Source organism: Sinohyriopsis cumingii, unplaced genomic scaffold (genome assembly GCF_028554795.1).
Source record: "Sinohyriopsis cumingii isolate HCF-2022 unplaced genomic scaffold, ASM2855479v2 utg003963l, whole genome shotgun sequence".
Classification (NCBI taxonomy): Eukaryota; Metazoa; Mollusca; class Bivalvia; order Unionida; family Unionidae; genus Sinohyriopsis; species Sinohyriopsis cumingii.
The window spans coordinates 122,501-132,500 of NW_028316635.1; the positions used below are offsets into that span (position 1 = coordinate 122,501).

The window sequence follows — 10,000 nt, forward strand, 5'->3', positions numbered from 1 at the left end:
ACACACACATATCTTAAAACACCCTCAGCCACCCAGGATATATATATGATCCGTTTTTACGAGATAAACTTATTAATTCAGTATGGTATAATTATCGAATAAGATCAGTAGAGTTTTTGCCCTTGTTTGCAATCGTTATAGGATAACGCGTTAAAAATAAAATTACACAGAAGTACAATTAATGTTAATAGCTGATAAAGTTATGCGAACTTTGTTGCATACTCTCTCTCTCTCTCTCTCTCTCGTGTGTCAGTATGATAAAGCAAGAAGAAAAAGGAAGAACAGTAAAGAACATATATAAAAAGGTTTATTGAAACAGCGTCTCATCATGGTGTGGGCACCACGATGCATAGGGATAAATAAAAAAGCGAGTATTCCATTACTTTTCACTTCATTTGATATGCATCCATATGACACAGAATGCTCTCGGTGAGTACAGGGAATCAGATAAACGTCACTGTGCGGGACTAGGTATAAAACATTTATTGTAGTTTTAATTGTAAATTTTTCGGGCATTTAAGTAGAAATTAAATGATTTCAGTTCTAGTGAGAACAACATTTCGACTGTAAAACATAATTTGTTGTCTTGATGCGTTTTCAAGACTCTTTTGCTGATTAGTCACACATCTCTTCAACGTTTCCGATGTACAAATGTTTGTGTGCAGTATAATATTAGTAACTAAAGTGTATACTGATTCAAAGTTCTAATCCAAAAGAAGCAAAACTGGCCTCAGATACTCATATTTGTCACTCATCCATTTTCTGACCCAGATAAGGGGAGAATTCCATGTTGAAATTGACTTAAAATGCAGATTCAGGACATTATTGTTGTTGTTATTATTATTATTATTATTATTCGTCTTTCTGTCCTATCATTTGGTTAAAATAAGCGACACCGGCCTATAAGCTAACTTTAAAGATAGGGTCTTATCAGATTTGCAAAGGATCTCTTCTTGCAACTTGGAGAAGTTAACGTTGTGGAAATACAGAAAGTGGAAGCATGGAATATCTATCTAAACTTACTGTAATCAAAACAGAATTTTATAACCCAATTTATTTTGCCAATGGCCCATATTTACAGTATTCGCTACAGGATGCCAATTTTCCCACTGGCAGACTGAGGCCCTGCTGTAAAAGAAATCAATCAATCAATAAATTAATATAAAAAATTCTCACAATTCATACATTCCATATTTATCAATCAATTAGTGAATAAGAAATACCACAAATAAGTAGCCAAAATGAAAGACATTGATCGCATATTTTGCAACTCTGCGCAAGAGACTACACCAGGAATATATGAGAAGAAACTTGAAGGAAGTATTTCGACGTGAAAGGAGGCAGCTTGTTGTGGTAGTAAAAGTAGAGGAAACTGGATAAATTGAACCGAATTTGTTAATAAGAAATACTGGTCATCTATGATCGCATATTCCAGTAGTAAGGATCGAAACCAAGAGCAGAGAAGTGCAAAGCAACATTTGCTATATTCAGGTCCTATGCTTGATTTTTTTAGGATCCGAATTATTGAAGAAAGTTAAGGAAAAAGAGAAAATGAAAGTCGAGAAATTGCTCTATTTATTATTTATATTGAAGAAAGTAAATTTAGTTACAATAAAAGAAAGAAAGAAAAACTTCAACTGTTTTTAGTTATAAAAGAAAAAAAAAAAAAAAAAAAGAGTCTACAGCACCCGGTATTCCCAGGCGGTCACCCATCCAAGTACTAACCGGGCCCGACGTTGCTTAACTTCGGTGATCGGACGAGAACCGGTGCTTTCAACGTGGTATGGCCGTAGACACAAGTGTTTGTAAATTTAAGACTTATATTCGCTTCTCTCTTCACCGTTTCCGATGTACAGACGTTTACGTTTATGTGCCGTGTAAAATTAGTAATTAAAGTGTACTGATTAAAACTTATATAGATAAACTGCCTTCATACATTATTCAAATTTGTAATTCAGGCATTTTCGGACTCGGACATTAGTTGCTTAACCGGAGGTTTACACCTTCAAATGGACTTAAATAACAATGCATTTAAACGAAGATTCAGTTCATTTTTGTTGTTTTTGGGCATTATTATTATTATTATTATTATTATTATTTATCTTGTATCAACTGACTAATTCAATAGGTAAATAATCGACATCAGCCTATGAGCTACCTTTAAATACGGACTCGAATCTGATTTGAAACGGATATCGTCTTGCAGCTCGGAAACGTTAAAGTTGTGGAAACACAGAAAGTGCAAGGAAGTGGAAGCAGGGAACATCCATCCAAACTTACTGTAATCAAAACAGAGATTTATACACCAATTTATTTTGTCAATGGCCCATATTCGAAGTATTCGCTAAGGGATGCCAAGTTTCACACTGATAGACTGGTGCCCTGCTAAAAAACAGGTAAATAAATTAAAATAATTAAAAATAATACATTCCAAATATATCTATCAATTATTGAATAAGAAATACCACAGACAAGTATCCAAAATGAAAGACATCGATTGCATACGTTGCAATTATTCGCTATAGCATAGGCTGAATCCGGAATATCAGAAGAAATTTGGAGGATCTGGACGGCATACGAGGCGGCCCATTTCGATCCTGGAGGTAGAGGAAACTGAAAAATTTGCACCAGATTTGTGAACAAGAAATATTGGCCATATATGATCGCATATCCTCACAGTGAGGATGGAACCCAAAAAAAAATTAAAAAATGCCTACAGCACCCGGTATTCCCAGGCGGTCACCCATCCAAGTACTAACCGGGCCCGACGTTGCTTAACTTCGGTGATCGGACGAGAACCGGTGTTTTCAACGTGGTATGGCCGTAGACATTTGTACGTACAAATTTAAGACTAATATAGGTTGTCTCTTCGTCGTTACAAAGATACATTACACACACACACACACACACACACACACACATATATATATATATATATATATATATATAGATATATATATATATATATATATATATATATATATATATATATATATATATATATATATATATATATATATATATATATATATATATATATATATATATTAGAGACAGGGGAGAGCTCTGCTTACGACAATACATCCCTTCAGTTTCAATCTGTAAAGAAGCAAGAGCTTATTTGATCGCCGAAGTCACTGACATGTAGGTTGCCATATTTGTGCAGTCATTTGAATAGTAATACAATGGCGAGTTCCGTGTCAAATTTCATCAAGGTTGTCGTTTTCTTTCGTCAGTCAGCTTCATTAACGACAAATGATGTTATACTCGCAATTATTTCTGAGAAAATAAATCGTATTTCTCTCGATTTCATGCAGGTATATCTCGATGAAAGGTCGGTCAAGTTTGCATGGCAGGCTAGTAAGCACAGGGGCTCGCATCGTTGCTCACAATTGAACTGACAGTCATACATTTTATACTATATGTACGACTGATAGTTTCATTGTAAGCAATGATACGAGCCCCCTGTGGCTAGTAAGCAGCCTATGCCGATACCGCATGGTGTCGGCGATTTCCAACGTTTTGATAAGCAAAACAAATATGTCCATACACCCCAATACTAATGTCCAAATATCAAAAATCGCTATTTTGGGACTATTATGAATTCATTCAAGGACATTCTAAATTACATCATCGCCACACGTCAAGATTGTTATTACATCAGCACATTCAAAATTGGACTTCATTCAGAAAACCACTGGCATTCATTTGGAACACTACCCTTTTGGACTTGTCATATAACTTTTATGGACTATTTGTGATTTCATTTATAATGCTGAAAAGTATTTAAATTTTCACTTTGTATTCTTTATAAAAAATAAATTAAGTCGGTTGGTTTAGATTGGCTAAGATAGCATTAAGGTGTTTTTGTTTATATGAGCCAATATCACATTATTCTTTTCTTGGTTTAGATGGGCTAAGTCCACATTATGGTACATTGGTTTAGATGGGCTAAGTTCACATTAAGGTGTTTGGCTAAGTTTCCATTAAGATATTTGGTTTAGATTGGCTAAGTTTGCATTAAAGTGTATTGGCTTATATTGGCAAATTTCACATAGGAATTTGATTTAGATGGCCTAAGTTCACATTATGGTGTTCTGGCAAAAGACTGCTTGGTTTTGTTAGGCAATGAGGGTAGTCTTGCTCAATGGTACAATAGGGCAACCAGCTTGATAGAAATCTATCATGTTAACCATTGGACTGATGTACATTTTATCAGTGTAATTTAGAGTCTGTTTAAACCATTCCGAACCCCCCATCTCTCTCTCTCTTACATATATATATATATATATATATATATATATATATATATATATATATATATATATATATATATATATATATATATATATATCCGAAAGAAATAATATTTTCAATCTTTCTGCACTGTACTGATTTTCTGGTTGAATACTAAAAGTAAGTTTAAATATATATAAGGAGTTTGCAAATTTTATAAAAGTCAGCTTGCCTAGCAAGTAGTAGGTCAATATGATACAATGTAGAATTTAAGAAAATGTCATTATATGTATTGAAACGTTTGTTTCCTTTGTATCTGTTGATACCTAAAAACCATATCCCAATAATTAAAATTATCCAAGACTATATGTAAATAATACACGTATGTATGTATGTATGTATGTATGTACACACACAAACGTATATATATATATATATATATATATATATATATATATATATATATATATATATATCAGAAAAGACACACACATATCTTAAAACACCCTCAGCCACCCAGGATATATATATGATCCGTTTTTACGAGATAAACTTATTAATTCAGTATGGTATAATTATCGAATAAGATCAGTAGAGTTTTTGCCCTTGTTTGCAATCGTTATAGGATAACGCGTTAAAAATAAAATTACACAGAAGTACAATTAATGTTAATAGCTGATAAAGTTATGCGAACTTTGTTGCATACTCTCTCTCTCTCTCTCTCTCTCGTGTGTCAGTATGATAAAGCAAGAAGAAAAAGGAAGAACAGTAAAGAACATATATAAAAAGGTTTATTGAAACAGCGTCTCATCATGGTGTGGGCACCACGATGCATAGGGATAAATAAAAAAGCGAGTATTCCATTACTTTTCACTTCATTTGATATGCATCCATATGACACAGAATGCTCTCGGTGAGTACAGGGAATCAGATAAACGTCACTGTGCGGGACTAGGTATAAAACATTTATTGTAGTTTTAATTGTAAATTTTTCGGGCATTTAAGTAGAAATTAAATGATTTCAGTTCTAGTGAGAACAACATTTCGACTGTAAAACATAATTTGTTGTCTTGATGCGTTTTCAAGACTCTTTTGCTGATTAGTCACACATCTCTTCAACGTTTCCGATGTACAAATGTTTGTGTGCAGTATAATATTAGTAACTAAAGTGTATACTGATTCAAAGTTCTAATCCAAAAGAAGCAAAACTGGCCTCAGATACTCATATTTGTCACTCATCCATTTTCTGACCCAGATAAGGGGAGAATTCCATGTTGAAATTGACTTAAAATGCAGATTCAGGACATTATTGTTGTTGTTATTATTATTATTATTATTATTCGTCTTTCTGTCCTATCATTTGGTTAAAATAAGCGACACCGGCCTATAAGCTAACTAAAGATAGGGTCTTATCAGATTTGCAAAGGATCTCTTCTTGCAACTTGGAGAAGTTAACGTTGTGGAAATACAGAAAGTGGAAGCATGGAATATCTATCTAAACTTACTGTAATCAAAACAGAATTTTATAACCCAATTTATTTTGCCAATGGCCCATATTTACAGTATTCGCTACAGGATGCCAATTTTCCCACTGGCAGACTGAGGCCCTGCTGTAAAAGAAATCAATCAATCAATAAATTAATATAAAAAATTCTCACAATTCATACATTCCATATTTATCAATCAATTAGTGAATAAGAAATACCACAAATAAGTAGCCAAAATGAAAGACATTGATCGCATATTTTGCAACTCTGCGCAAGAGACTACACCAGGAATATATGAGAAGAAACTTGAAGGAAGTATTTCGACGTGAAAGGAGGCAGCTTGTTGTGGTAGTAAAAGTAGAGGAAACTGGATAAATTGAACCGAATTTGTTAATAAGAAATACTGGTCATCTATGATCGCATATTCCAGTAGTAAGGATCGAAACCAAGAGCAGAGAAGTGCAAAGCAACATTTGCTATATTCAGGTCCTATGCTTGATTTTTTTAGGATCCGAATTATTGAAGAAAGTTAAGGAAAAAGAGAAAATGAAAGTCGAGAAATTGCTCTATTTATTATTTATATTGAAGAAAGTAAATTTAGTTACAATAAAAGAAAGAAAGAAAAACTTCAACTGTTTTTAGTTATAAAAGAAAAAAAAAAAAAAAAAAGAGTCTACAGCACCCGGTATTCCCAGGCGGTCACCCATCCAAGTACTAACCGGGCCCGACGTTGCTTAACTTCGGTGATCGGACGAGAACCGGTGCTTTCAACGTGGTATGGCCGTAGACACAAGTGTTTGTAAATTTAAGACTTATATTCGCTTCTCTCTTCACCGTTTCCGATGTACAGACGTTTACGTTTATGTGCCGTGTAAAATTAGTAATTAAAGTGTACTGATTAAAACTTATATAGATAAACTGCCTTCATACATTATTCAAATTTGTAATTCAGGCATTTTCGGACTCGGACATTAGTTGCTTAACCGGAGGTTTACACCTTCAAATGGACTTAAATAACAATGCATTTAAACGAAGATTCAGTTCATTTTTGTTGTTTTTGGGCATTATTATTATTATTATTATTATTATTATTTATCTTGTATCAACTGACTAATTCAATAGGTAAATAATCGACATCAGCCTATGAGCTACCTTTAAATACGGACTCGAATCTGATTTGAAACGGATATCGTCTTGCAGCTCGGAAACGTTAAAGTTGTGGAAACACAGAAAGTGCAAGGAAGTGGAAGCAGGGAACATCCATCCAAACTTACTGTAATCAAAACAGAGATTTATACACCAATTTATTTTGTCAATGGCCCATATTCGAAGTATTCGCTAAGGGATGCCAAGTTTCACACTGATAGACTGGTGCCCTGCTAAAAAACAGGTAAATAAATTAAAATAATTAAAAATAATACATTCCAAATATATCTATCAATTATTGAATAAGAAATACCACAGACAAGTATCCAAAATGAAAGACATCGATTGCATACGTTGCAATTATTCGCTATAGCATAGGCTGAATCCGGAATATCAGAAGAAATTTGGAGGATCTGGACGGCATATACGAGGCGGCCCATTTCGATCCTGGAGGTAGAGGAAACTGAAAAATTTGCACCAGATTTGTGAACAAGAAATATTGGCCATATATGATCGCATATCCTCACAGTGAGGATGGAACCCAAAAAAAAATTAAAAAATGCCTACAGCACCCGGTATTCCCAGGCGGTCACCCATCCAAGTACTAACCGGGCCCGACGTTGCTTAACTTCGGTGATCGGACGAGAACCGGTGTTTTCAACGTGGTATGGCCGTAGACATTTGTACGTACAAATTTAAGACTAATATAGGTTGTCTCTTCGTCGTTACAAAGATACATTACACACACACACACACACACACACACACACACATATATATATATATATATATATATATATATATATATATATATATATATATATATATATATATATATATTAGAGACAGGGGAGAGCTCTGCTTACGACAATACATCCCTTCAGTTTCAATCTGTAAAGAAGCAAGAGCTTATTTGATCGCCGAAGTCACTGACATGTAGGTTGCCATATTTGTGCAGTCATTTGAATAGTAATACAATGGCGAGTTCCGTGTCAAATTTCATCAAGGTTGTCGTTTTCTTTCGTCAGTCAGCTTCATTAACGACAAATGATGTTATACTCGCAATTATTTCTGAGAAAATAAATCGTATTTCTCTCGATTTCATGCAGGTATATCTCGATGAAAGGTCGGTCAAGTTTGCATGGCAGGCTAGTAAGCACAGGGGCTCGCATCGTTGCTCACAATTGAACTGACAGTCATACATTTTATACTATATGTACGACTGATAGTTTCATTGTAAGCAATGATACGAGCCCCCTGTGGCTAGTAAGCAGCCTATGCCGATACCGCATGGTGTCGGCGATTTCCAACGTTTTGATAAGCAAAACAAATATGTCCATACACCCCAATACTAATGTCCAAATATCAAAAATCGCTATTTTGGGACTATTATGAATTCATTCAAGGACATTCTAAATTACATCATCGCCACACGTCAAGATTGTTATTACATCAGCACATTCAAAATTGGACTTCATTCAGAAAACCACTGGCATTCATTTGGAACACTACCCTTTTGGACTTGTCATATAACTTTTATGGACTATTTGTGATTTCATTTATAATGCTGAAAAGTATTTAAATTTTCACTTTGTATTCTTTATAAAAAATAAATTAAGTCGGTTGGTTTAGATTGGCTAAGATAGCATTAAGGTGTTTTTGTTTATATGAGCCAATATCACATTATTCTTTTCTTGGTTTAGATGGGCTAAGTTCACATTATGGTACATTGGTTTAGATGGGCTAAGTTCACATTAAGGTGTTTGGCTAAGTTTCCATTAAGATATTTGGTTTAGATTGGCTAAGTTTGCATTAAAGTGTATTGGCTTATATTGGCAAATTTCACATAGGAATTTGATTTAGATGGCCTAAGTTCACATTATGGTGTTCTGGCAAAAGACTGCTTGGTTTTGTTAGGCAATGAGGGTAGTCTTGCTCAATGGTACAATAGGGCAACCAGCTTGATAGAAATCTATCATGTTAACCATTGGACTGATGTACATTTTATCAGTGTAATTTAGAGTCTGTTTAAACCATTCCGAACCCCCCATCTCTCTCTCTCTTACATATATATATATATATATATATATATATATATATATATATATATATATATATATATATATATATATATATATATATATATATATATATATATATATCCGAAAGAAATAATATTTTCAATCTTTCTGCACTGTACTGATTTTCTGGTTGAATACTAAAAGTAAGTTTAAATATATATAAGGAGTTTGCAAATTTTATAAAAGTCAGCTTGCCTAGCAAGTAGTAGGTCAATATGATACAATGTAGAATTTAAGAAAATGTCATTATATGTATTGAAACGTTTGTTTCCTTTGTATCTGTTGATACCTAAAAACCATATCCCAATAATTAAAATTATCCAAGACTATATGTAAATAATACACGTATGTATGTATGTATGTATGTATGTACACACACAAACGTATATATATATATATATATATATATATATATATATATATCAGAAAAGACACACACATATCTTAAAACACCCTCAGCCACCCAGGATATATATATGATCCGTTTTTACGAGATAAACTTATTAATTCAGTATGGTATAATTATCGAATAAGATCAGTAGAGTTTTTGCCCTTGTTTGCAATCGTTATAGGATAACGCGTTAAAAATAAAATTACACAGAAGTACAATTAATGTTAATAGCTGATAAAGTTATGCGAACTTTGTTGCATACTCTCTCTCTCTCTCTCTCTCTCTCTCGTGTGTCAGTATGATAAAGCAAGAAGAAAAAGGAAGAACAGTAAAGAACATATATAAAAAGGTTTATTGAAACAGCGTCTCATCATGGTGTGGGCACCACGATGCATAGGGATAAATAAAAAAGCGAGTATTCCATTACTTTTCACTTCATTTGATATGCATCCATATGACACAGAATGCTCTCGGTGAGTACAGGGAATCAGATAAACGTCACTGTGCGGGACTAGGTATAAAACATTTATTGTAGTTTTAATTGTAAATTTTTCGGGCATTTAAGTAGAAATTAAATGATTTCAGTTCTAGTGAGAACAACATTTCGACTGTAAAACATAATTTGTTGTCTTGATGCGTTTTCAAGACTCTTTTGCTGA

At 33.5% G+C, this 10,000-nt stretch overlaps 4 non-coding genes across 4 annotated transcripts; all 4 read right to left on the bottom strand.

Annotated features, from left to right (window-relative positions):
- Positions 1-1,676: 1,676 nt before the first annotated feature.
- Positions 1,677-1,795, bottom strand: LOC149769363 (5S ribosomal RNA). Its single transcript, XR_016419207.1, has one exon. It is a non-coding gene; the product is annotated as a 5S ribosomal RNA (ribosomal RNA).
- Positions 1,796-2,710: 915 nt separating this feature from the next.
- LOC149769364 (5S ribosomal RNA) lies at positions 2,711-2,829 on the bottom strand. The gene has a single exon (XR_016419172.1). It is a non-coding gene; the product is annotated as a 5S ribosomal RNA (ribosomal RNA).
- A 3,564-nt stretch (positions 2,830-6,393) lies between these two features.
- LOC149769365 (5S ribosomal RNA) lies at positions 6,394-6,512 on the bottom strand. Its single transcript, XR_016419208.1, has one exon. It is a non-coding gene; the product is annotated as a 5S ribosomal RNA (ribosomal RNA).
- A 917-nt stretch (positions 6,513-7,429) lies between these two features.
- LOC149769366 (5S ribosomal RNA) lies at positions 7,430-7,548 on the bottom strand. Its single transcript, XR_016419173.1, has one exon. It is a non-coding gene; the product is annotated as a 5S ribosomal RNA (ribosomal RNA).
- Between the last annotated feature and the right edge of the window lie 2,452 nt (positions 7,549-10,000).